The sequence below is a fragment of the Urocitellus parryii genome, chromosome 5 (genome assembly GCF_045843805.1).
Source record: "Urocitellus parryii isolate mUroPar1 chromosome 5, mUroPar1.hap1, whole genome shotgun sequence".
NCBI lineage: Eukaryota > Metazoa > Chordata > Mammalia > Rodentia > Sciuridae > Urocitellus > Urocitellus parryii.
Genome location: NC_135535.1, coordinates 15,359,665 through 15,387,604, shown reverse-complemented (window position 1 = coordinate 15,387,604; position 27,940 = coordinate 15,359,665). Strand labels below are relative to the sequence as shown.

At 43.0% G+C, this 27,940-nt stretch overlaps 1 protein-coding gene across 3 annotated transcripts in view; it reads left to right on the top strand.

Moving 5' to 3' along the window:
• Positions 1 to 266: 266 nt before the first annotated feature.
• The window catches only part of Rfx4 (regulatory factor X4), a 128,322-nt gene continuing 100,648 nt past the window's right edge, over positions 267 to 27,940 (top strand). For all 3 annotated transcript variants that reach the window (XM_026398580.2, XM_026398571.2, XM_026398585.2), the window contains exons 1-2: positions 267 to 290; positions 19,737 to 19,797. The gene's annotated coding sequence lies outside the window, so the exon portion shown is untranslated. The remainder of the gene's footprint in view (positions 291 to 19,736; positions 19,798 to 27,940) is intronic.

Sequence of the window (27,940 nt, the reverse complement as noted above, 5' to 3'; positions counted from 1 at the left end):
CTTTCACACTATATCCACAGTCCATCTGGAATTTTTGTATATTGGAGTGAAGACAATGTCCACATTCTTTTTTTTTTCTTATTAATTTTCAACTGATAGAGCACCATTTGTTGAGAAGGTCACCCTTTGCCCGCTGAATTCCACAGGTGCCTTTGTGATAAACCAGCAGGTCATACATATTTGGATCTGTGTCTGGAGATTTATTCTAAACTATTGACCTCATTTGTCTATTTTTGGTGTTAACAGCACAGTCTTTATTACTGCACCTTTATAATAGGTTAGGAGACATGGTAAGTGTAAGACCTCCTGTTCTTTTCTTCTTCTTTAGGGTTGTGGATAATCTACATTCTTAACATTTCTATATAAATTATAGAATTAGACTGTGAATTTTCATAAAATTTAATGCTGGGGTTACATTGAATCTATTTTTTAAAATTGGGGAAAAACTGACCTCTTAACAATGTTAAATATCCAATTTATATGTACAGTTATTAGACTATAAGTATTTAGATCATCTTTAATCTTTCCCAGGAGAGTTTTATATTCAGTGTAGAGGTTTTACACATCTTTCTTTAGATTTATTCCTCGGTAATTGATGTTTTTCAGTGCTTATGTAAGCAGTGTTGTTTTAAATTTTTAAATTATTAATTGCTAATACAGGAACATGAAATTGATTTTTTAAGTAATGACTTTGCATCCAGCCATTTTGCTAAATTTACTTATTTATTATGAGCGTACGTTTTTTAATACTCTATGAATATAATCATGTCACCTAAGAAAAACAATGATTTATATTTTCCTTTATGATCTTGGTATTTTTCTTTCCTCTACCTCAGTGCACTGACTGGGAGGTGATGTAGTAGGAGAGCACTTTTTTTACCTTGTTCCCTGCCTTTGGAGAAAATGATAAAGTGTTTCACCAGTGTGATGTTTTTGTGAATTTTTGTAAATACTTATTATTGAATTGAGAAAATTACCTTCTGTGCCTGGTTTGTTGAGAGATTTTTCTTGAATGGGTGTTGAATTTTTTTGAAACCCTCTTTCTCTGTCTATCACAATAATCATGAATCTCTCAGTGTCATGAATCATATCGATAGAGTTTGAATGTTAAACCAATCTTGCATTCCTGGAATACACCACACTTGGTCTGAAGTATTATTTATCTCTCTTTCTGTCTGTCTGTCTGTTTATCTATCTTTCTAGGTTAGACTGACTACTTTCTATTAAGGATTTTTGCATCTATGTTCATGAGATTTATTGGCCTGTGATTTTTATTCCTTGTAATGTCCTTGTCAGGTTTTGGTGTCAAGATCATCCAGGCCTCAAATAGCAGATGGGGAATTTCCTGTTGCCTTGAAGAGTTAGTATGAGATTTTTGGTTTCTTAAATTTAGAAGAATTCAATACTGAAATCATCGGGATTTTTTTGTTAGTTTGTTTTGAGAAAAAGTGTTTAAAGATGAATTTAATTTTTTTTGTGGACACAATATCTTTATTTTATTTTTATGTGGTGCTGTGGATTGAACCCCAGTGCCCCACGTATGCTAGGCGAGTGCTCTACTTCTGAGCCACAGCCCCAGTCCAAAAGATGGATTTAATTTTTAAAACAGCTATAGGATTATTCATATATTTCTATTTCTTCTTTTCTTTCCTCTTTCTCTCTCTCTCTCTCTCTCTCTCTCTCTCTCTCTCTCTCTCTCTCTCCTTCCTTCCTTCCTTCCTTCTTTTTTAATCAGGGATTGAACTCAGGGCACTTAACCACTGAGCCACATCCCCAGCTCTTTTTATATTTTTTATTTTGAGACAGGGTCCCAATAAAGCTAAGTTGCTTAGAGCCTTGCTAAATTGCTGAGGCTGACCTTGAACTTTGAATTTCCTGCCTCAGCCTCCTGAGCTGCTGAGGTTGCAGGTATGCACCACCATGCCGGGCTAAGTTGGTCTTTTTAAGGAATCCATTTCATCTAAATTTTTAATTTATTTACATGATATTTAAACTTTACTTTTATTACTTTTGCCATGTTTTTAACATATGTAGAGATAGTCTCCTTTTATTGGGTAATTTATGTATATTCTATTTTTCTTAATTAGTTTGGCCAGGTTTTATCAATTTGATAAATCTTCAAAGATCCAACCTTTGGCTTTGTTTTTCTCAATTTACATCTTTCTTCTATTCCATTTATTTCTGATCTTATGTTTATTGTTTCCCTCCTTCTGCCTCTTTTGTGTTTAATTTGTTGTCTTTTTCAAGATTTTGGGTTAGACACTTAAATCACTGATTTTCCAGCCTCTCCTGTGAGAATGCTCTTAAAGTTGTACATCTTCCTCTAAACACTGCTTAAGAGTATCCCGAACTTTTTCTGATGTCACACTTTTATTATTATTTATTTGGTAAACATGTTTTCAAGTTTCTATTGTGATTTCTTCTTTTACCCATGGTTTATTTAGAAATCTGACGCTTAATTGCCAAACATTTGGGGATTTCCCAGCTATCATTCTGTCACTGACTTTCATTTTAGCTCTACTGTGATCAGAGAACATATTCTGTATGATTTCAACAGTTGATATTGTTGGGACTTGCTTTCTCTCTCAACATAGGATCTATTTTGGAAAATGCCCACGTGTACTTGGAAAAAAAATGTATGTTTTTCTGTCCCTGGATGGAGTATTCTTTAGATATCAGTCAGATTGATCAGGTTGGTCAATCATGTTCCTTACTGATCTGCTGTTATTGTTGGTTTGTTCTTTTAAAGTCTGTAGTTCTGATTATGGCTAGGTCTAGCTATCCTTTCAGTTTTGTTAATTTTTAAAATATATTTTAATGGATTTATTTCTTAGAAATTTAGGATTGCTGACTCCTCTTGTTGAAATGCCCCTAATTATTATTAAATGTTCTGACTTCATTTCTAGTAATACTTTTGCCTTAAAGTATATTTTGTTCAATATTCATATAATTATGCCAGCTTTCATTTTATTTGTTTTTATGGCATTTCCCCCTATCTTTTAACTTTAAATCTGACTATATTCAGTATTTGTTTGTAGTTTTCTTTTTTGTTTGATTTTTTGATGTTAGGGACCGAACCTGGCCTCACCATGCTAAGCGTGTGTTCTGCTACTGAGCTACACAAAGCTACATCCCCAAGCCCCGGTATTAAGGTGTTTGTTTTTTTTTTTTTTTAAACTAATTAATTAATTAATTTGTTCTAGTTTGTTATATATGAGAGCAGAATGCATTTCAATTTATAGTACACAAATGGAACACAATTTTTCATTTCTCTGGTTGTACACAAAGTAGAGTCACACCATTTGTGTCTTCATACCTGTACCTAGGGTAATGAGGTCCATCTCATTCCACCATCTTTCGTAACCCCCTATCACCTCCTTTTCCCTCCCTCCCTTTTGCCCTATCCATTCCTCCCATGCTCCCCACCCCCATCCCCATTATGGATCAGCATCCACTTATCAGAGAAAACATTTGGCCTTTGGTTTTTTAGGATTGACTTACTTCACTTAGCATGATATTCTCCAATTCCATCCATTTACCTGCAAACCATGATTTCATTCTCTTTTAATGCTGAGTAATATTCCATCATATATATATATATATATATATATATATATATATATCACAGTTTCTTTATTCATTCATATATTGAAGGGCATTTAGTTTGCCACAATTTAGCTGTTGTGAATTTTGCTGCAGAATGCATTTCAATTTATAGTACACAAATGGAGCACATTCAAATGGCTGCATCACTGTAGTAGGCTGTTTTTAAATCCTTTGGGTATACACCGAAGAGTGGGATAGCTGGGTCAAATCGTGGTTCCATTCCAAGTTTTCTAAGGAATATCCATGCTACTTTCCAGGTTGGTTGCACCAATTTCTCCCACATCCTTACCACCATTTATTGTTGCTTATGTTCTTAATAACTTTCATTCTGACTGGAGTGAGAAGAAATCTTTTTTTTTTTTTTAAAGATTGCAGGTGTAACTCTATTTGTGGTGCTGGGGATTGATACCAGGGCCTTGTGCATGAGAGGTAGGCACTCTACCAAATGAGCTACATCCCAGCCCCAAGGTGAAATCTTAGAGAGTAGTTTTGGATTTGCTTTTCTCTAATTGCTAGAGATGTTGAACATTTTTTAATATATTTATTGATTGATTTTATATCTTCTTCTGAGAAATGTCTGTTCAGTTCCTTAGCCCATTTATTGATTGGGTTTTTTGGTTTTTTAGTGTTAAGTGTGTCGAGTTCTTTATAAATCCTGGAGATTAGTGCTCTATCTGATGTGTGTGTGGCAAAAATTTGTTCCCATTCTGTAGTCTCTTTATTCACCCTACTGATTGTTTCTTATGCTAAGAAGAAACTTTTCAGTTTGAATCCATCTCATTTATTGATTTTTAAACCGCATGGTATTGGCACCAAAATAGACTTGTAGACCAGTGGTACAGAATAGAGGACACAGAGACAAACCCACATAAATATAGTTATCTCATACCAGACAAAGGTGCCAAAAACATACATTGGGAGAAAAGATAGCCTCTTCAACAAATGGTACTGGGAAAACTAGAAATCCATATGTAGCAAAATGAAATTAAGCCCATATCTTTCACCATGCACAAAACTCAACTTAGAATGGATTAAGGACCTAGGAATTAGACTAGAGACCTTTTGTCTAATAGAAGAAAAAGTAGGCCCAAATCTTCATCATGTTGGATTAGGCCCCTATTTCCTTAACAAGACTCCTAAAGGTTTTAAAAAGTATAATTTTTTAAAAAGTCTAATTTGATAATCTTTACCTTTAATTAGGACTTTTAGACCCTTAAATTTAATGACTTTCAGATATTGTTGGGTTTAAGTCAACTAATGTACTCTTTTTTCTTTTTCCTTGGTCCAACTGTTTTTTATTTTGTGGGGGAAGGGATTAATGGAATTTTTTGTTAAAATTGGGGTGTTTTCCTTTGCTGGCCTTTCAACATCTGTTCTTTCAGAGCAGAATCCTGAGGCGTCACAACATGCACTCTCCTCCTCCTGCACCTGCCTCCCATTCCTCCCTCCCCATATCAAGGTTGGTGCAAGAGCTCCTATCATTTTGATCTCACTTACCTTCTCACCTTCTGGGCTCTTGCTTTAGTGTATTTTACTTTTAAATATGTTATATTCCCCACATGAGATTATTATTATTAATGTTTTAAACAATCAATATTAATTTATGTTTTCCACATATTTTCAGGATTCTTTATTTCTGTCAGCAGTTCCAGGCTTCCATCATTTTTACTTTCACTCAGAGAAATTCCTTTCTTTTACTTGTAGTGCAGTGTAGTGTCGTGTAGACCAAGACAAACACGTTTTATTCCACTTTCATTTTTGAAGGATATTTTTGCTGGCTATGAAATTCTAGGTAACGAAAATTTTGGGTTTGGTCCCACCCCCATTAACTCTTTAAACTTGTCATTTCATCATCTTCTGGGTTCCAAAAATGTTTCTTGAACTGTTGGTCATCCGATTTTTATTCCACTGGTTGCAATGTGCCTTTTTGTTTTTGCTGCTTTTCAGATTTTTTTTTCATCTTTGGTTTTCAGTAGTGTGACTATAATGTCCACACACATGATTTTCTTATATTTAATCTTTGTGGAGAACCACTGAGTCTCTTATATAGGTTGTCTGTCATTAGATTTGTAGAATTCTTGACCATTGTCTCTCAAATATCTTTTCTGACCTACTCTTCTTCTCATCTCCTTCTGTATGATGTGAACATTAGATCTGACGATAGTTCTTATATTTTTCTCTGATTTGTCTATTTTTCTCCCATTGTACTTCAGTTTGATATTTTTATTATTATTTTATTTTATTATTATTAATCATCCTTTCAGCTCTCAATCCCTATTTTGGGTCAGGTCTAGTTTGCTATTCAGCCCACCCAGGTGATCTTAATTTCAATACTGTATTCTAAAAATAGTCCATTTGATTCTTTTTCATAGTTCCTATATTTCAGGTGATAGTCCCAATTTTTTTTTCTCTGTTTTGTCCAGCTTTCTATTTTGACCATGTTTTCCCTTCTCTCTTGGAATATATTAACCATAGTTTGTGTGCATGAATGTGTATATGTGTGGGGTTTTTTTTGTTGTTGTTGTTGTTTTCATACTGGGGATTGAACCCAAGAGTGCTTTACCACTGTGCTACATCCCCAGCCCTTTTTATTTTTATTTTGAGACTGGGTCTCACTAAGTTGTTCAGAGCCTTGCTAAGTTTCTGAGGTTGGTCTGGAACTTGCAAACCCCTGCCTCACACTCCCAAGTTGCTGGGATTACAGGGTATGCCACCATGCCCAGCCCACAGTTGTTTTAAAGTCCCTCTCTGATAATTCTAACACCTGAATCATCTCTGGACCTATTTCTATTATCTGTTTTTATTTTCTCTCTGATTTTAGTTTTTTGGTCCTGGTTTTTAGTAATGCAATACAGTTTTTGATCCAACCTTAGACCTATGGGTGCAAAGTTAAATAGCCTGTGGGTAAGAGATGCCAAGTTTCTATGGTGAGTTTAAGTCTTGTTTTAGCAGTCAGATAGAAAACCAGCAGTTCTCTGATCTCATCAAGGGTTGTCAATTCTGGTCTGCTTCGGTTTTGTTCATACTTCTAGGGTATGGCCTTTACTCCTAGGGCATGGTCTTTCTGGGTCCCCAAATGAAAGCCCTAGGTATTTAGCAAGTTTCCTCTACTTGACTCAGTTTGAACATTGATCCTTAACTAATCAAAGCTTGTCTTTTTAGCTTCTAGTCCTTTCCCGCCTCAGTTTCTTGGTTTCTTGCTATCTGCATGTGCAGCTTAGGAGAGGGCTGAAGACTTGAAGGGAATTTGGATGCATAAATGCTTGTCCCCTTACATGTAGTTTCCCTTTATAGACTCCGTGCTTTGGTTTTATTTCCCAGTGTAGCGATGGGAAGATTCTCAGGGGAAAAGCCAAGGTGCACCTGGAGGTTACTTCCTGTGCTTCCTTTCTCTCAAGGCTTCTCCAGTCCTGTGTGCAGTATTTGCTCTCCAATGCTTAAATAATAGCTTTTTATCTATTTTATCTATTCTTCTAATAAATTTTAATGAATGAAATTTGAAGTTATATAGAGAAGGAAAGAACAGGGATCCAGGGTTAAAGTACAGTGAGTGCCTGCACAGTGGCGCACACCTGTAATCCCAGCAGCTTGGGAGGCTGAGGCAGGAGGATCTTGAGTTCAAAGCCAGCCTCAGCAACTTTGAGGCACTAAGCAACTCAGTGAGACCCAGTCTCTAAATAAACCACAAAAATAAGGTTGGGGATGTGGCTCAGTGGTTGAGTGCCCCTGAGTTCAATACTTGGTACCAAAAAATTTAAAATAAAATAAAGTACAGTGAGCATCAGCAGTTGGGGCTAATCACAACCACAATTTCTCTTAACCTTCTGAAGGGAGGATTTTTTAATCCCCATCTCAAAGATGAGAAAATTGAAATTCAGAGATTATGTGACTTAATGTCTTAGTAAATAAGTGGTAGAGTTAAACTGGAATGTAGAGCTGTCTGACTTTACAGCTTTCTATCACAAACAATGACTTTTGCAGGTCCCTGTTCTCAAAGAATTTTTAATTTAGAGGGGAAAGTTAAAGCGCATGTATGTATGTTAATAATATAAGCCAGCATGTGATTTATTTCTTTTAAATTTATTTTATATATATTTACTTTTTAAATTCTTTTTTATTTTTTTGGCACTGGGGATTAACTCAGGGGCCCTTGACCACTGAGCCACATTCCCAGCCCTATTTTTATTTTATTTAGAGGCAAGATCTTAGTGGGTTGCTTAAGTGGCTCACTTTTGCCGAGGCTGGCTTTGAACTCGAGATCCTCCTGCCTCAGCCTCCCAAGCTGCTAGGATTACAGGTGTGTGCCACCGTACCTGGCTGTAGAGTGTATTTGGACATATCATACATACATGTAATATAACTTCCCACTCTTGTGGCTTTACATGATGTGAAGATTCACTAGTTGTGTATTCATATATGAACATAGGAAAGTTACGTGTGATTCATTCCACTGTCCTTCCCTTCATTCCCCTTTGACTAATCCAGTGAACTTCTGTCCCACCCCTGCATCTGTCTGAGCATCTGCATATCAGAGAGAACATTTGGCCTTTGGTTTTTGGGGATTGGTTGTACTTAATCACACTGCGTGGTCTTGGATTCCAGCAGAGCTTCCGGGAAGCCTGTTAGAAATGCAGAATCTTGAGCCCCCCAGAGACCCTGAAACGTGCTTTGCATTTGAACAGGATCTCTGAGTGACTTACTAATGATACATGTTGAATCTGTCACAGGATTGGAAGGTGACATCTTGGAGGAGGTGGCATTTGTGTCGGGACCCTAAACAATCCATGTGATTCCTGCAGTGATGGTAAAAAAAAAAAAAAAAAAAAAAAAGGAGGCAAAGAGCATGAGACAAGTTTTGAGCTTGAAGAGTTTTCCAGATTGACCTGAGCCACGGGTTTGAAGGATTTGGGGAAGCAGGGCTAGGGATGAGTTTAAGCCGGATTTTTGAGGAACTGGAACTGCAGACAAGGGGCTTAGAGTTTAATGGCTGAGGTGCCACTGATGAGGTGGGTGGAGGAGTGACAAGATGGAGGTGGTGTTTTCCCAAGGATAACGTGGAGGTCCTGTGCGAGTGGGACCTGAGCCAGGAAGACCCTTGCAGGGCTTCCGCAAGACCAGGTCTGAGGAGATGAGGCTGCGATAGAGGGATGGAGAGGATCAGAGGACTGAGTTGCCACGACGGGTCCAAACAGCAGGAGTGTAGTGGGACCCTGGGATCCTGTTTTCCTCCTTGGGAAACAGAATTTGTGAGATCTAATCCAGAGGCGCCCACGTCCTGGAGCTTCAGGCCACCACTCCCCTGATGCCTAAATCTCCCGCCTACCTCCTAGAGCACTCCTTTTCTCTCCACAAGTCACTGGGCCGTGGGTGTGTGTCTCCCAGCACTGTCCCCACCGTGCCCTGCTCCCTCTGCTCTTCCCCACTCCCCTGCTTCACCCCGACTGCGCTCCTCTCTCCACCTTCCCACCCTTCCCTGACTCATCACGGCAATGGCTGACTGTCTGGTGGTGACAGGATGTTCACAGCACATGGCATGATGGCAGAGGAAACCTTGGGTCACTGTGGATCACAAGGTAGCGTGACTCATCATTATCATGTTAAAATAGAATCACATTTTGGGATCCTAAAGCGAAAGTTACATCTCTCTCTCCATTGAGCTCAATCATTGAGCTCAGTCTATTACCTAATTCGGGGTCTCATAACTTCATAAAAGGGATTCCAGAGAAGAGGAAGTGTAGTTGAACTTTATTTGAAATTCTTTGCAGGGAAAAAAAAGGCCAAAGAAACTGCTTGGCTTTATTGACTGGAAAGAAGGAACGGTGGTGGGTGGTGAGATGGGGTGTCTCCCCAGAGAGAACACAAGTTCAGTGTGCAGGGGGCTGTTTCATATTTCCTTCAAGGTGGGGGTGGAAGCTCCCAGCCAACAGCAAAATGGGTTCAGTTAGCTACTCGGAGAGCTAGGGCAATGACTGAAGTCCCGGGCAGGTTTTCTGTGAGACAGTCCTACTAAGCTGCTTTTGGTCTACTTTATTTTGGCAGTGCCTGGGCCCTGTGCATCTCCCCTACTGAGCTGCACCCCCAGCCCTTCAGCTCTGCCTAAAGGATCTTGTGGGTGTTTTCTGGGGGCTTCATCATGGTCGGGACCTGAGCTGCAAGGCTGCTGGCTGACCTATGAGGCCCAGCGTTTAGGATGTGATCAGGGACACCTCTTAGTCTTCTCCCTCGTCATCTCCGCCTCCACCCTGTCATCAAGGGTGGCCCACTGTGCCCCAGGAGTCTGTTGTGTCCACTCTGGCCTCTCCGGTTGACTCTGCCTCTTGCCTGGTGGAGAATGAGGCGCTCCCTGCTCTGGGCTCCCAGCCCTGCAAGGGCCCCTGCTTCTCTGTCAGTGATCACTGAGCCATAGTTCTCTGAGAGGAAGGGACTTGGTCTGACTGTGTCTCACAGCACTTAAAATAGTAGGGCCTGTGCACAGCAGATGCTCAGGAGGCGTTTATGAAGCACACAGAGAACCAGGGAAGGAAATGGACGACAAAGCCATACTAGATTATTATGGGTATTTATAATTTGGTTTTAGTTTGGGACCCTCCAGCACCACTTGACTGTTTGAGTAGATTCTTCTTCTGAGAAACCTCTCCCCAGGAAAATAATTTCATTTGTTCAGATTTAGAGTATTTTTGAATATATAATACATTCATATGGTTCAAAAACCCAAAGTGCTTTCAAAGGTGCTTATCAAGAAGTCTTGCCTGCATTTCTTTCTGCTCCCACCCACCACTGTGGCCTCCTAGTGGCTAGCACTACTCTTATCCATTTTAGTATATACTCTTCCAGTATTTCCTTATACAAATGAAAATATAACTATATGGGTTTATTTTTTAAACACCCAAAAGAGCACACTATATGCATTGTTGTGGCTTATTTTTTTTCACTTAAAATGATTAACCCAGGTGTGCTCCATATCAACAAACTTATAGAAAACATCCTCATTCTTCTGTTTGTTGGGAGTTAGTCTTTTTTTTTTTACAGTTGTATAGTGTTCCATTTCGAGGATGTATCACAATTTAGTCAATCAGATGAACACCTGGGCTGCTTCTAGACTGTAGTGGTTACAGAAAAGCTACAGCAAATCTCCTTATGTCTGCATCATTTTATATATGTCCAAGGGTGGCTGTCGGAACAATTCCAGATGTGAGGCTGCTATATAAAGGGCATTTGGGATGTCAGGGGACCTTCCATGTGAGGTGGCACCTTTTGTGTTCCCCTGGGAGGCAGGAGGGCACCCATTTCCCACAGCAAGAGTTGTGCAGTCCCAGTTTGGATTTTGGCCAAATGAGCAATGCTGTCTTAGCAAGGGTTCTCTTTGCTTGGATTAAGACTGATCGTTTTTCCACCTTTCAGGATCATTTCTGTTTTCCCATCAGCTGCCACGTACTTTGCCTGTTTTTCCTCTTGGTTCCGGGTCCTTTTCCTCCTGGTTTTATGGAGCTCTTTTCCGTGATGGGCAGATGAGGTCATTGTCTGTGGCATGATCCCAGTGTGTCCAAGAAGCCATTATCTTTGTACTTTGTGCTTTCTTTTCCCTCACATAGAAATTTTGGAATTTTTATGTAGTGAAATTTATCCATCTTTTCTTTTATGGCTTTTGGGTTTTGTAACAAAGTTATATGGGCCTTTTCCTATGCCAGAGTTGGGAAGGAATTCACCCAGAGGAGGGAAGGGAGCAGGTGTGGCACCCCTCGGAGCAAGACTGCCAACATTACAGCTTTGTCTGGGACTTAGCCCTGTTCCCACGGGGAGAAGGGTCTGCTGCCAGTGGCTGGTGCCCACTGCCAAAGGCCTGGGTGCCAAGCACCCTGATCATTGGCTGGTGCTCTCTGCAGGGGCGGGGAAGGAGTTGGATGGGGGACATGGGACGTTTGGCAACTACTTGTTCCCAACAGGTGGGGTCTGGCCAGGTGCAGCCGGGTCAGTGTAATAAAGGAAATAGAATTAGGACTTTGAAGTGAAACTCAAGACTCACATAAACTTGAACCTTTCCTGGATTTGAAAAGAGGTAATTAATTTAGAAACGTTCTCCCTCAATATTAAGCTCTGCCAAACTGGCTCAAAGCAAGAAATATTCTAGAATAGGTCCCCAAATATTGGGAATTCAATTAGGAAGAAATGATTAGGGAGATAATATGTTCTCTAAAATCTTCAGTCCATTAAGGCTTGAAGAGAGTGAAGCTCAAGATGTCTGGGTTGGGGGGAGTTTTTGACATCAACTAGCCTGGATCTTTGTCTTTACTCCACCACTGTGTGACCTCAGACAAATGGCTTCACTTCTCTGAACCTCAGTTTTTTTCTCTGCAAAAGTAGAAAATACTAATAATTAACAACATTAATGAAGTGCTAAGTACACTTTGGCTATTGTATTTGATATATGTATATATTGGTACTAGGGATTGAACCCAGAGGTGCTTAACCACTGAGCCACATCCCCAGCCATTTTCTGTATTTTATTTAGAGACAGGGTCTTTCTGGGTTGCTAAGTGCCTTGTTAAGTTGCTGAGACTGGCTCTGAACTCACAGTCCTCGTGCTTCAGCCTCCTGAGTTGCTGGGATTACAGGCGTGCACCACCAAGCCCAGCTGTATTTGATGTTTCACAGGTTAAAGTGTCCACTTTCTAGAGCAGCAGTGGAAATCAAATGCCACAAAATGAAAAGCTATGCATGGTGTCAGACCCCTTATGAGACCTCCGTAGGTGCTCCCTGGGCAATGGTATTTTGCATGCTTGCTGAAAGCAGATGAGAAGGCCCAGCGTTTACTTGTGGTGTTATTCGAGTCACTTATTAATTCCACAAATACTTCTGGAGCCCTACTGTGGGCTGGTGCTGGGGTGTCCTCGTCCCCAGATCTCCCAGAGAGCAGGGCAGAATTGCTGGCAGTGCAGTAGGCTGAACAGCTCTATCCTCCCCAAATTCATACATAGAAACCTAACCCCCGAAGGGATGCTATTTGGAGGTAAAACCTTAGGAGTTGACAAGCTCACGAGATGGATCCCTCATGAATAGAGTTAGTGCCCTTATTTAAGAGACCCCTCTTAAAAAAGCCTCTCCCATGTGCCACCTGAGAACAGGGTGAGTAGAGCATCTATGAACCAGGAAGAGACTCCTCATCAGATGCAAAATCTCCTGGCACCTTCATCTGGGACTTCTCAGCCTCCAGAACTGTGAGAACTGAATTTCTGGTTATAAGCCATCTGTATGGCCTTTGGTTACAGCAAGGCATACGGGCCACCGAGCAAACAGTGACCACATCCTGCAGTGAGGACTCTGCTAGGGAGCAGCCAGGGTGCTCTGGGAGCACAGTGCATAAACCTGTCCTGAGGTGGGCAGGACAGGGATCCGAGCGCATGGCCCTTCTGGAGGAGTGACAGCTATTGTAGGCGTAGGGAACACTGCTATAGCATGTCCCTTGTACCAGGTGGTTCAATTCATCCTCACAGGGCCCTGTGTGCTTGGTTTGATTTTATCCCTGTTTTACAGATAAGAAAACCGAGGGCCAGAGATTGCTATAAGTCACGCAGCTAGAAATTGGCAGAAGCAGGATCTGAATCTGGAGATTTAGCACCAGAGTTGGTATCAGGAGACAGATGCAGAGAAATTGGACTGAGATCCCCGTGGTGTGTTAGGAACCGTGACTGCAAAGTGGGAGGAGACAGAGCAGCAAGGAGACCAGGCACGGGTGGGGGGGCATCTTGGCGGGGGACCTTTAAGCATCCTGCTGTTCTCTGGCTTCGGCTGGACTAGCAGGTGGACATTGGAGCCCGCTGGCTCTGTGTGTGCTGAGGACAGCTCCGTGCATTCTGCTGGCCTGAAGCTGCACTTTGTAGGAGGAATCTTATTTGGCTTGAGGCATTTCTGCATATAAAAAATGAAAAGGCCCTTGGCCAGTTCCTGAAGTCTCATTACCCACTGTGCCCTCCTACCCCTTTAGGTAGATGGCTCCTGCTCGTCCTTCAGATCCCCCCACCTCACATCCCACTATAGCTCTGCCACAGCTTCCTGGACCTGCCCACAGAGCTTGCAATTTATTTGCTGACAATTAATTCTGAGCTCAAGAGAGCAGAGGCCGTGTCTGTTTTTCTCATCCTTTAGCACCTGGCCCAGGGCTGGAATGTAGTAGACACTCAATAAGTATTTGATGAATGAGTGAGTAAGTAACCTGTCCTTCAGGAGAATGAAGATTGAGAGTCCTGAAACGGAAGATCAGGTCTGGGAGGGACACATAGCCCCTGAGGGAAAGGCAAGGCATTCAGACCCTTGAATTGAGGCACAAAGTCATGGGGGTCCAGGGGGAAGAAGAGCCTAAGAGGCAGAGGGCGCTTGTTTGATGGCCGGGCTGGAGGGTCCCTGTTGGCTTTGGGCAGAACCAGTCCTTGTCTAAATACTGTCAGTAGCCACCGTCCTGCCAAGCACCAAGTAAATTCTGGTCACCATTCACCACTTGCTTAGCCTCATGCAAGTCATTTGACCCTTTCAGATCTTGGTTTCCTTATTTTTAAAACAGCCATGTAAAACTTCTTCTCAGCACTTTGGGAGCACTTTCACAGAGTATAGAAAACGATGCGCAGTAACTGGTTTAAGTACTTGATCAAAGAAGGCTACTCTTATGATGGTGTTCTCTTAAAAATGTATCTAGTTGTTAACTGACATGGTTATAGTCAATCCTCAAAACATCCTGGTGAGAGGTTATGATTGTCATTTTCCAGGTAAAGGCCTCAGGCAGGGGTGAGTCAAGTTACTGCTCAAAATTCCACCCAGAGTGGGGGACGGAGCTGAAATGCAAACCCAGGTGTGTCTGCCTCAAAGCCAGTTCTTTTCCATTCAGAAATGGAGACACCACAAAGTTCAGTTGAGGAAAAAACCTGACGCAATAGAGATAAACCCTGCCCGAGTGGGAGATCCGGGAGGAGTCCCAGACCCTCCTTCTTCCGCCCAGTGCTCCTCCTCCCCAGCGCTGTCTTCTCGGAGTCTGACCTTTCCTTTCAAAGATGAACAGGTCAGGCTATAACCAGGACTCGTGGAATGGCCCTGTTTCAGTTAGCTTGTGTTGCTGTGACCAAAAGACCCGACAAGAACAATTTAGAAGAGAAAGCTTACAGAGGTTTCAGAGGTTCAGTCCATAGTTTCAGAGTTTGGCCAACCCCATGACTCTGGGCCCGAGGTGAGGCAGGACACCAAGGCACAGGGTGGTGGGAGTAAGCAGCTGAAGTCTGAGGCCACCAGGCATCTGAGAGAGTGAAGGGGTGGGGGAGAGAGCTGCCTCATTGTTTGCCAGGGACAAAATATAAACCCCAAAGGCATGCCTCAGTGAGCACCTCCTCCAGCCATAGTTATCACCAGTTAATCCATATCAGTGGATTAATCCATATCAGTGGATTAATCCTCTGAACATCCTTACATTGCTTCACACATGAGCTTTTGGGAACAAATCACACTAGACCATAACAGGTCCTCATATGGTTCATGTTAAGTATATGTGTGCCTGACTGTAGAGAGAATATTGAAAGAAGACTGGAGGTTAATGGGATAAAAAGTCAATATTCTCCTCCATTGAAAGGGACTTGCAGAGAGTTATACTTCCTCTATATTTTCCAAATTTAAAGAATGAACATGTATTACTTCTGCAAACAGAAAAAAAAAATGTTTGTAGAAACACTGACCATTCCTTCAAGACCACCAGCTCCTGCGGGGAGCTCTGATGTCCCTGGTGTGTGTCAGCTGCTCAGAGTCCTGGGAAGTGTGGTTGTCTTTGCCCCAGTAACCTTCCCCAGGAAGGAGGCGGCCTCCCTTGCCCACCTTGGCAGTGGGTCCCCGCCACGCATTGCTCTGAAAGCCCCCTGGCTTGCCAGTGCCCGCCAGGACACCCTTGCTCTTCTCCGCATTAGGCCCATTTCACTTGATCTGCCCAATGACCTCTGAGGTCGGCATTTTGTTGTCGTTGGTCTTGATTCGAAGGAATTGCCCTAAAGCATAAACAGGACAATGGGAATGTTGGCAGTGTCTCTCCACCTCTTCTCTCTGTGCTGCGGCCACTTGGCTTCTGGGAAGGTGACATGATCTCTCAGGTCCCCAGGTCTTTGTTTCTCACCTCCTCCATCCTACCCCTGACTGCTCCCCATTTTCCTGCCATCAGGCATCCATCAGGGGCTCACTCTGGGAGTCTGCTCCATACCACTTCCTCCAGGAAGCCGCCTCTGACAGCTGCTCCTTATGCAGTTTGGGTTGGAAAACTCCTCTTTGCCTTTGTGTAGCACAGTTGTCATTTCTTACTGAACGTGGCCTCTCTTCACTGTTTGTGTTTCTCTTTTCCCAACCAAACTCAAGGGCCAGAGTTTACTTTTTTTCTTTTCTTTCTTTCTTTCTTTTCTTTTCTTTTTTTTTTTTTTTTTTTTTGTGTGTGTGTGTGTGTGTGTGTGTGTGTGTTAGGGATTGAACCCAGGAGCATTTAACCACTGAGCCACGTCCCCAGCCCTTTTATGATTTATTTCGAGACAGGGAGACAGGGTCTCACTAAGTTGCTTAGGGCCTTGCTAAGTTGCAGAGGCTGGCCTTGAAATTGTGATCTTCCTGCCTCCGCTTCCTGAGTTGCTGAGATTACAGGCATGTACCACCATGTGTCTGACCAAGAATTTAGTTTCTTTATCCTCAGTGTCTAGGGGGCACCAATTAGGTAATCAATAAATATTTTTGAACTAATTAGTATGATTATTATAATAGCACTCTATAATGACATTGTTATAGATGAATAAAGATGGTGTTCAAGAGAGCTGAATGATTGCCTTATTCATGGTCAATAAATTTTGGGGCTAATACCAGAATCTAGGTCTTTTGTTATCTTGTCCAGGTAGACCAAAATGTTGAAGTTCAAAGATGCAGGAAAAAAAATACCACCTTAAACCAGAAAGTTTTAGGGTGAACAAAAATGTTAATTACATACCAGTATAAGATAGATAAAGGACTATTTAGGTTATTTATATACTTTTCCTTTTAGAAAAATACAGTTGATAGTTTTTTCCAGACTTTTTATTTGCTTAGTACAGTTATATTAGTACAGTTTCTAGGAATTGGGTTGTGAGTCCAACCAAATGGACATTTTAGATGGCTCTCATTATTGGCAAATTGCTTAACAAAAACATTATACCAATTAACACTTTGTGAACAAGAACTATGTGAATGCCAGTTTTACCATGGATAGGTTAGCACCGGGAGTAATCATTATTTAAAATTTGCTTTACTCTCAGAAAGCAAGTAGTTCATGCCATTTGTTTGCTTCTTGTTTCTTTTTTTGCTTTAATATTTATTTAGTTGTAGATGAACACATAGTATCTTTATTTTTATGTGGTGCTGGGGATTGAACCCAGTGCCTCACACGTGGGAGGCAAGTACTTTACCACTGAGCCACAGCCTCAGCCCCAACTTCTTGTTTCTTTGTGAACACAGAGGTTGACTATTGTTCTGTGTGGTCATTTACCTATGTTCTTTTGAGATCCACCAGTTCATGCCCTTTATCATCCTGCCCCTTCCTCATAAGATTGGCAACTGCAAGCTTAACTATTTAAATACCAAGTAGAAGGCACTGTGTTAGATTATACAAAGATGACTAAGATACACCCTGCCCACCTAATAAGCTTACCCTCAAGTAGAGGAGATGGCTATGGACAGAAATCATCACCCAGTGGCTAAACTATTCACTAGAGAAAAACGTGATTTATTATAGAACAGAGTTGGGATCAGTGATTCCTGACTTGGGAGAGTATCAAGGAAGGCTTCTGAGAAGTGGAGTCATTTATTACCGGCTTGGAAGAATGAGAAACATCTAGAAGGAACTTCAAGTTGACAAAGTAGGATGGACAGCTGTAAATCCCACTTTGACATAACTGTCCCTGAGAACAGCTGGCCTGTGTATCGGTTAGGATGGTTCTGGGGGCAGGAAAAGCATTCCCACTGGAAAGAGCTCCATTAGCTGAGGAGCCTGTGCTATCTCACAGACAAAGAAGCGGCCATGTTTAGGGATGCTAATCAGAGGCACAGCAGGACCTTGGAGCCCCAGGCCTTCCCCATTCTTCTCTGTCTCCTTGGGGTTGACCTGGTGGTCAGGCAGCTCCCTTCCCAATCCTAAGCTTGCTGTGTCCCTCCCAATCTCGTGTCCTCTCGCAGCTACAGCTACGTTCAAAAGTAGGACAGACAGAGTCTCTTACCCATTCCACTTAATTAGGGAAAAATGTTTTTCCGCGAAGCATCCAGAGGGCTTCTCCTTACCTGTGACTGGCCAGCATCACATCACATCACATGCCCCACCAGATCCAATCAGTGGCTCGATGACAGATTAATTATCATGATTGGTTTAAAATGGCCCACATCCACCCACCTCTCTAGGATTGAGAAGGGTCACTCTCTGGGTTCATGGACCTCTCCAAAGCAGGGCTATGTTAATAAAGAAGAAGGTGAGTATGTATGATTGTTGAATAAGCAGCTCTAGCTCCTACCACACTGTTTATGAGCAAACATTTTAATCAGAATTATACCAACATTGATAAATGTCATCCTTATTGAGCTAAATTAAAATTTTAGGAAAAAACGTTCTATGGAGTATATGCCATTTTATATTGAACTATTTCCATTAGTATGGATCCTTTTCCTTGTAAATTTTAGGACTGAGATTGATTTCATTGATCTTATTTGTATATCTCTATTAAATTTTGGTGATCATATTTGTAGGTTTTGACACCATCATTCTTTTTGAGACTATTTGTTCCAGTTATCTTTAGTTGAAGTTTGCAGATCAAGAAATGATTTTATATTGACCATTCTTACAGTCATGTTCAGTAGAAGTTGGCTAAGAAACTGACTGTATTTCTCCATTGATCCATGATAAAATCATGAGCAATTCCCTTAGGGTGACAGAGATGAATCTATTGTTTTGATTGTTGTATTGGAGGGTTAGAAAACTAGGGCCAAATCTGGCCTGATGCCTGTTTTCATAGGGCTTCAAGCTAAGAAAGTTTTCTATAATCTATCAAGTTTTAACAATCTATTTGATAATAAGAAACACTAACTGAATCCCAACTCAGAGAAATAATTTAATTCTTCTCAGTCATAGGTCTATACTACAAAAATTACACTCAGTGATGATGACTATTATATTTTGAATTTTGTCAATCAGATTTCTGTGGAAATTTGTTTTCTTATCCTGTAAATTCAACATAATATTATTACTGATTTTGCCTTTTGGCCTGAAGATTCTGAAATATTTACTATCTGGTCATACGCAAAAAAAGTTTGCGGGCCCTGTGCTATTGTGTGGCCACTGGATTCTTGTGCTCTCACTGTCCTCCATACCTCTCTGCTCCACTGGGGTCTCACAGAGCCAATGGGGAGCACTTTCATCTGCTCAGTTTGTTTTATAACTGGGTGAGTTATAAAGCCCAGAAACTCACCCCACACAGTTCTGGAGGCTGGGAAGCCCAGATCAAGGCACCTGCAGATGTGGTAAACCACTTCCTGGTTCCCAGGTGGCGCCTTCTCGCTGTGTTCTGGCATGGCAGAAGGGGTGAGGGAGTGTTCTGGGGTCTACTTCATAAGGACTCTAATCCCATTCCCACGACTCCACCTTCAGGACCTAATCACCTCTCAAAGGCCTGTGACCTCATCCCATCACCTTGCGGCTCAAGTTCCAGCATGAGTTTGTGGGGGTCACACTCACCCATAGCAGCCAGTGAGGTCGATTTGTTCTTAGGGCCAACAGCGTGGAGTCAAAGGTCCCGCTTCCCTTGAGAAACAGCAAGTGGTTAAGCACATCCACACCATCCAGGGACGAAGGTGCCGTTCAGACTGACAAATCCTGCCAAATAAAAACAAAATTGACTAAGAGTTTTCTACAAAAGTCAGTTTCCACTGATTGATTGATTGATTGATTTTCATATTAAGGTATGGTGAATATTGGAAAAGCTAAAATATTGTTCCACAGCGTCCCCACTGGAGGGGAACACTGTCTTTTGAAATGCGGGGGAGTGGAGAGGCCTTTTACGTGTTCCTTCTGCTTCCTACTGAAGTTAGCTCCTTTTTCTTTCCTTTAACAGATGAGGAAAAAGAAAATAATAGAGCATCCAAGCCCCACTCCACTCCCGCCACTCTGCAATGGTAAGTTTCCATTCTTAGCAAATGTGAAGAGAGACGTAGACCTTCATGCACACAGGATGGGACACCACTTGGAGGTTTTGACATCGTCATGATAATTTGATATGCAATAACCCACATGAAATCTATTTAACTTTCTGGTATATGCAAAATGCTTAACTTAAATCTAACTAACTTGGAGGTTTGAATTCTCATTTATTTTATTTGTGGAAAGATTTTTTTTTCATTATAAATCACTGGTAAGACCTGAATGCTACATGAATATTATTAATTGATTTCAATAAAATCCATTATTATAATTAATTATTAATTAATTAATCAATCCATCATTATTATAATTATTTTGCTGCAAATTATAGAACAAGAGGTCTTTTTACCCTGACCAAGGAGCCCCGAAAGAATAAATGATTAATTAATAATGAATTACAACTTTACTATAATTATTTTAGCACTAATAACATTAAAAAAGATGATCTAGTAGCATTGCTTTCTCTTTGGTATTTGAATTTCCTAGCCTTGATGACATATTGGATGGTGTTTAAGTGGCTGCCCTCACATTTGATATTTACAGATACATTCTCTTCTACAAGCTTTACTTGGAAATTATGTTGTGGTTTTAAACAGCAGAGTTCTCTGCGCCTGCGATTCACCCTTCAGAGGATCTTGGCAGTGAAGGCTGTTACTGCTCAGAGGTGCAGCCCAGCCAGCTTGAAGGAATGAAGGAGAGGGACAGAGGAGTGGGAAGGGAGAGGAACTCAGATCTCTTCTGTCCCAGCTTCCACGTCAGGCCCTTGGTACACGAGCCTCATTCCCTCCTCACAGTCAGTGGCGTTAGTGTGTGAGGCCCGTTTTACAGAAGAGGAAGCAAAGCGGAGGCAGCTACATCATTTGTCTTAAAATGCACACAGCCATGAAGTGGGAGAGGCAGGAATCTGGCCAGGTCTCTTTAACTGCAAACCCAGGCTTAAGAAAAAAGGGAGAGAAAAGAGGGATGGATCAGAAAAGTAAGCAGATGGACTTTAATGAGACGATCGTATTCTGTTTTATAGTCTAATCCGTGCAGAGGTAAGAGTGAAGCAGCATTTAGGGAAAGCATTCAGAAAGGAACGTGGCCTCCCCCTTCCAGGCTCATCAGATAGCTTGTTTTGCCCCGTGAATAGCAAAGGTGGCTTTCAAGAGCTCCTTTCCCAGCCCTTTGACGTGTTTCCATCATTTTCCCTATAAGCTCATCTCATTGCATTTGCTGCTTTTCACTTAAAATTTGATTCTACATCTCAGATAGAATGAGCCCCTGCCCTTCCCCTAATGCTAGGACACAGAATAAGGCATTTGTGCAAAAGACTTTGGGAATGGGAGCTTCTAGCAATGCCAGAGATGGACAGGCATTCTTGCTTTAATAAGCCAAGGTGCTATACGTTTCAGAATAAAACATTTGAAAGAGGCCAGAAGAAAACGGAATCATTTGTGTCTGGTTCTCTGTGATTCTCTGACATCTGCCTGGCAACAGTGAGGCTGTGAGGGCGCAGCCTCTGGATGGACTGCTGGGCTGGGGCTCAGCTTCCAGCTCTGACACTTACCAGCTGTGGAGCCTCAGGCAAGGTCTTTAACCCTCTGTGCCTGGGTGGACACACCTGGGAAATGGGGACAGGATCTAACTCACAGTGCAGTCCCAATGAGGAAATGGGACGTTCACGGGCTTGAACGGGGTCTGGCATGGCCTGGGTGCTCTGCAACTCCTCCGCATGCCCCCTTCCTTCTGAGGCCCCCAGGACCACCTGGACAGGACTCGGCTCCTCCCTGGCACAGCCAGTACTCCTACTGTGCAGAATTCTGTACCAGGTGTCCATCCTCCTAAATAAAGGGACACACAGGTTATCCCAGAAGAAATTTCATCCTCCAAGTCACAATGGATTTTTTGTTTTCTAGTAAAACATTTGCTTTCCAGGACAAATCCGATTAGAATATGTATACCTCTTAGTCTCATTGTCATCAAAAGATACCAAGGTATTCAAAGAACATCAAATTGTCCTCTGAGATCCTTTATAGGGCATGTTTAAGATAGATTTTATGTCATTAACTAATTCAAGGAATGTTTACTGAGCACCTACTATTTGCCTGGCACTGTTGTAGCCTCTGGGAACACAGAGGTGAGTAAGGCAGGCCGAGAAGGGACTGAACCATAAATAGACAAGGGATGTATCCCTAGAGGTGAGTTCTGGGCAGAGGCTTAGAAATGGCTCATAGGACAGTATCACAGTGGCTGTTTCAATTGAGCAGCACGGGAAGGCCCCTCTGGGTGACAGTTCAGTGGATAAATATATGGCATGCCCTCACTGACACCCCCCCCCCCAGGGAAATTGGGGGCAGAGGAGCATGCCACTCAGGGAACATCTTTGACATAGATTCTCCTGCTGTAGGTTGGGCTCCCCAGACTCAACAGCATTGCAAACAGGTGGTTTATTCAGAGGACAAAAAGTGGCCGCATCCACAAGGAGTTCCCAGGCAGTAATGGCCTTCAGAGGTGACCCTGACTGAGGCTGTGGGCTTAAGCCTTCATCAAGCATTGACTTAGGTGGCCCCCAGGGTTGCCTGGGAGCTGGGCTTCTCTTTACATCCTGCTGAGCTTAACTCCCAGGGAGGGACTCAGCACTGACCTCCCCACAGTGGGGACCCAGGCACACCCACAGCATCACTGCTCCTTCCAGGAAGGGGGCAGGCTGCACTCGTTCCAGATCTACAGGAAGGTGGCCGAGTGGCTGGAGCATAGCCCGAAAGGACAGGGATACAGATGAGGTGGGAGAGGTTGGCAGGGGAGCTATTAAACAGTGGGAAGAAAATGTAGGACATTTCTCTAAAGTTAGAAACAGAGATGCTTAAAACATGGTGGAGGCCATGGGACCAAGAGTAATTATGTATAGAATATAATTTAAATATAAACACTTTCTCTCAAAAGGAACTGGAAGCCCCCTCCTCTTCACAAGGAAAGAGTATAATTGACAGTTTGTCCCCATTTTGCCCTGGCTGCCTGGGAGCTCAGAGATAAATCTGAACTGAGGTATCCTTGACTTGATGTATCCCTGGAAATACTGAGATGCTTACATTTAAAATCTCTTCTTTGCTTTGTCTTCCTTTTTTTTCTTTTTATTTTATTAGCTTTTTAGGAAAAAAAAAGTCAAGAAATAAGTACACTAAGTACACTCAATAAATATGGGTTTTTTCTTTTATTTACACAAGTGATACATTTCCTTGTCCAAGAAGTCCATCCCTTCTTGCAGTTTGTAGCCTTTTCATTAAAGCAACCTGTTACTAGTGACGTGTGTGTACATTTGTGTGTTTATAGAACTTGCCTGTGCATTCATGTGCCTCTAGAACTTTTTTAACTGTGTGCCTTTTTTTTTTAAACTTAGTATTTTCTCCTTTATAAAGAGCATAGTGTTCCTCAGCCCATCCTACTCTAGAGCAAGCCACAGCTTGCTTTCTTCCTTAGAGGAATGTGCAGAAGTTACAGCCATGCTAGTTCCTGAAGAGTGGCCTCACTTTGACTGCCATGCAGTATTGCATGCGAGACAGCGGCAGAACTGATTCTCCAGTGCCTTCTGGGTAGGCATTTAAGCTGTACCCAAATCTCATCTTTAGTATTACAAATAGAGCCCAAAGATTATCTTCACATGTGCCCCTTGCACACCTGCTGGGGGAGTTGGCATCAGTCGACTAGCTGTGTGTAGCACTTAAAATGTTAATGGGGCTGCACAACTGCCCATTGACAACTTTACCATTTTATATTTTCACCCCTGGTGCAAAGTACTTAAAAATAAAAAAAACCCCAAAACTAGGAGCCTTGCTCTACAACCAAATCTCGTTCTCTGAGATATTTACACCCACATTGTCCCATCTCTGTCCAGGGCATGTGGAGCTGTCTGGAAGGTGGGAAGATACGCCAGGGAAGGACGTTGGCTTCGCACCCTGGTGCCAGGCTGATAGGGCCGAGCTCTTGGGACATTTGGCTGGTCTCTGGAGTTGGGCTGGGACTGTTTGCTTCTCCTCCTCCCAGCTCCTGGCCTCGCCACCTCCCCACCACCCCGGAGACAGGCCCCCTCCAAGAACAAGTACCACGGCAGCCAGGCAGCCTAAAATAATCATGGCCACGTGACCTGGAGGCAGCTCCCAGCAGAAAACAGGCAAATATTGTCAAACACCTTCTGCCAAACACTTTCCAGCATCCTCGGTCACCACGAGGGTTAGTAAATCCCAACTCGCTGGGGACAGTCAGCACTGCTGGAATCCCAGCCGCACAATGACCTCTATTCACACAGAGAATTCCAAAATGGAAAGCAGCCTGGTCGGCCCTCCTGGCCCGCTGGCCACCAGCGCCCCTCCCCCTCTGTGGCTTCCCCACACACAGGACGCCCTTCCCAGGCATGCCTGTGTGCCTTCAGGGTGGGGACAGTTTTCCTCTCAGCCATTTGAAGAGGAAAGAGGCTTTCCCCACCAAATTAGAGGACAGAATGTCAAAGTGTCACTCTCTCAGCAGGGGTGGGGAGAGAGACTTGTTTTTCTTTCTTTTGAGAAAATACAAATGGGCCCTTGAGTGGTTGACAAGATGTCGATATTTCAAATTAACAGGAGACAAAATAAATGTACTGTTTTTCTTTAAGATGTCCTCAGAGGTTATAGGTAGGAAATGGGGCCTGGCACCATGCTGCAGACTGAGACCAGGTCATGGCTCCTAGACCAACGCTCCTTGGATGTCACCAGAACCTGGCATTTCGGACTTGCTTCTTTACTCAACAGTGACCTAACTGACATAATATTTGCCTTTCAGAATACAAGTTAGGCCACAGGATTCCCCAAAGGAAGGCTGAACATTTTTAGCTCTGAATACAACCAGAGGGACGCCCATGCCAGGAGGGGTTGACTGAGTCCTGCTGCAGCACAGCCCTAGTGGGGGAAAGGCAAATGGAGCAGGACCGCAGGAGGGCGCCCAGGGCTCAGAGCAGAGGTGCTTGCTGAAGAGCTCGGTTCTTTTTAGAATAAAAATAGTATTTTGTGCCGCAGGTAAAGATAAGAAATGGTAAATCATCTGATGGGCAGTTTTGCAAGCCCATGAACATTTTAAGTGTGTGCACCAGTGATTCCATTTTTTGATGCCAACATCAAGAGACCCTGCCCCAAGTGTGCAGAGGGGCACATGTGCAGATGTGCTTTGGGGTCCTATTGTAACAGCAAAGTGAAGTGAAGGTGGATAGAGACAGGGAATGGGTGGAAGGAAAGCTCAAAGGGGGGTCTTATGGTAGGGAAGGTGCAGCTCAGCTTGGAGGCACCAGAGATCTGGGCCTGGGCCCCTCCAGAAGCATCGACAACAGCTCAAAACCTGTGACCCTGCTTTTAGACAATGCCTAGTTTTTTTGTTTTTTGTTTTCTAAAATAGCAATAATAATAATGGACTTGAATAACCAAAAACTGAGCAGAAGGATTCTAGAACCTAGGTAAGCCCAGACCTTTCTAGGACACTAAGCTATAGCCAAACCTGGGAGAGGGATTCGATTGCTCTGGGCTCTGATCAGATTCAGTCATTGCAAGAGCAGAAATAAATCTTTGATTTAGTCCTTTGCTCCACATTGGCCAAACCTCAGGTTCAGCACACCCTGCGCTGTGCCCAGCTCATTAGGTTAGGTGCTAGCCAGCTTGGGTCACTGTGAACATCGTATCTGACAAGAACAATTTAGAGGGCTGTGGATGTAGCACTTGCCTAGCATGGGCCAAGCCCTGGGTTCGATCTCATAACCACCGCCAAAAAGAAGAGGAATAATTTATTTTGAGCTCATGGTTTCAAAGGTTCAGTCATGGTCAGCCAACTCCATTGATCTGGACCTAAGATGGGGCAGAACATCCAGGAGGCAGAGAGAGAAAGCCAGGGCAAGACACATATGATCCCTGATCCCCCAGGGCAGCCCCCAGTGACCTACCTCCTCCAGCCACATCCCACCCAGGAATCCACCCAAATTACTGATCCAACAAATGGATTAATCCACACATCAGGTCACAGCTCTCATCATCTGATCATTTTACTGCTGAACGTGCCTTCATCGTCTAAAATGAACTTCTGGGAGGGACACCTCATATCCAAACCTTCACAGGTGATGCCACTGGCCAACTTTTTAATCCCCACAAAGCCCCTGCAGAGCAGGCTGGAGTATCATGGTCCTGCTTCACTTAACACTGGGGTTACATCCTGAGAACCACATGGATAGGTGACTGCATCTGCGTGTGCATCAGAGTGCACTCCACAATCCTCAATGGTGGAGCTCCGTGCCTAGGCTGTATGCATGTGTGACTGTGTGTACATATTTGTATATGTGTGTATACATACATATTAATTGCAGCCTATTGCTCCTAGAACGTGATAAGCAAAATAACACAAGATCAAATCAAGCACAGGAGAAAATGATGCCATTAAGAAACATAATAACACAAGATGTTTGAGGCCACTGCTTGTGTGACAGGGCCTGCTGCTTCACAATAAATTTGTGAATAGAAGGAGTACACTCTAAAATTATGATAAAGCTGTAGAATAGTTAATATGTAAACCAGTAACTCGGCCACCCCTTATCATCAAGAATATGGACTGTGTATAATTGTATGTGACGGGCACTAGGCAATAGAGTTGTTTGGTTCTATCATAACCTTATGGGGCCACCATCACATATATGGTTTGTAGTTAGGTGGACAGTTAACTGCATGGCCTGTGACAGTACCTCTGTTTAAGGAGGAGGAGACCAAGGCTGAACGCACAGAAGGTCATAGTCTCACTCTTTTTAAGAGGAGAAAATACCTGATCCCCAAGAAGACCTCCAATACCAAGGAGGCCAGGCCCGCAGAGTTCCTGCAAAAAGTATCGAGGTCCACCAAACATGCTTGATTGGCTTGTCTAATCATGAGCTTAACTGCCATTGTTTATTAAAATGGATTTTTAAATTTTGTTTGGACCTGGTATGGAGTTGGCCTTATCTTTAATCAGAGCTAAACACCACTACGGTGTAGGTGTTTATTGTGGGATGCCATTATCTCCTTAGTTCCTACCTTCCTTGGGAGAAATTGTCAGCTTCTTAAAGGAGGGAGCAGGAGTGATGTCTTCTTGTTGGTAGTTGCATTCTGCGGTTTGCCTGGCACATAGTACATACTCAATAAATATATGCTGACTGACCAAATGACTGGCAGACCCTGACTTGCAGTAAGAGCTAAGGAGGCATCATAGCTGAGGTCGCACTCCAGCCTGTGACTTTGGGCAAGTCTCTTTCTCTCCCTGACCCTCCACTTCTTTCTCCATGTCATGGGAATGACCTTACTCACCTTGTAGGGGTAGTGATAGTGAATACAAACATCACATAGTGGGGACTTCAGATGCCCAGTGAGGAAGCTGGGCTGTGGGGAGCCACTCTGAATGATTCTCGCCTTCCGTCCTGGAGTGGAGAGGCTTTAGCCAGTCACTACATCTCGTAGTGACCTGGACGATGCCCTGGTCCGGAAAGTTGAGGGCGGGTCTTCGGATGTAAGTGTGTTGCCCCATGGATTAAGCTCTGCTCACCTGTTCCTTTGTGATATCAACCTTTTGCCCTGTTTGGGATAGAATGTTCCATGGAAATGCCCTTTATGTATCCCCTTCTCTTGCTCTGCCTTTGGATGTGGCCTTCCTAGATGTCAGTCACCTGCTGACAGCAGACATCATGAAGCTAGACTCAGCCCCCTGAAACCTGACCCCTGGCCTCATTTGAATGGCTTCTCCTCAATAAAAGGGGTCAGCACCTGCCTGCTGGCTCTCTTTCTGCGGACCCTTACAGTCAGAGGAGTTGTCACAGGACCCCAAACAAAAAGGGGTCTCTGTCTCTTGTGTGATTATTTCGGGCAGCCCAGTTCCCCTGGAGGGGCCCTGATGAGACACTGGGCTATGTGAGGAGGGAGCTGGTTGTTTTGTTGCACAGTTGGGGATTGAATTAAACCCAGGGCCTTGTGAGTGCTGGGCAAGTGCTCCACCACTGAGCCACAACCCCATCCTCTGTGGATGGGCTTAGACTTTTGTCTTGTCTTGATTGCTTAGCAGATCCTCCCTCCCTCCCTCCCTCCCTCCCTCCCTCCCTCCCTCCCTCCC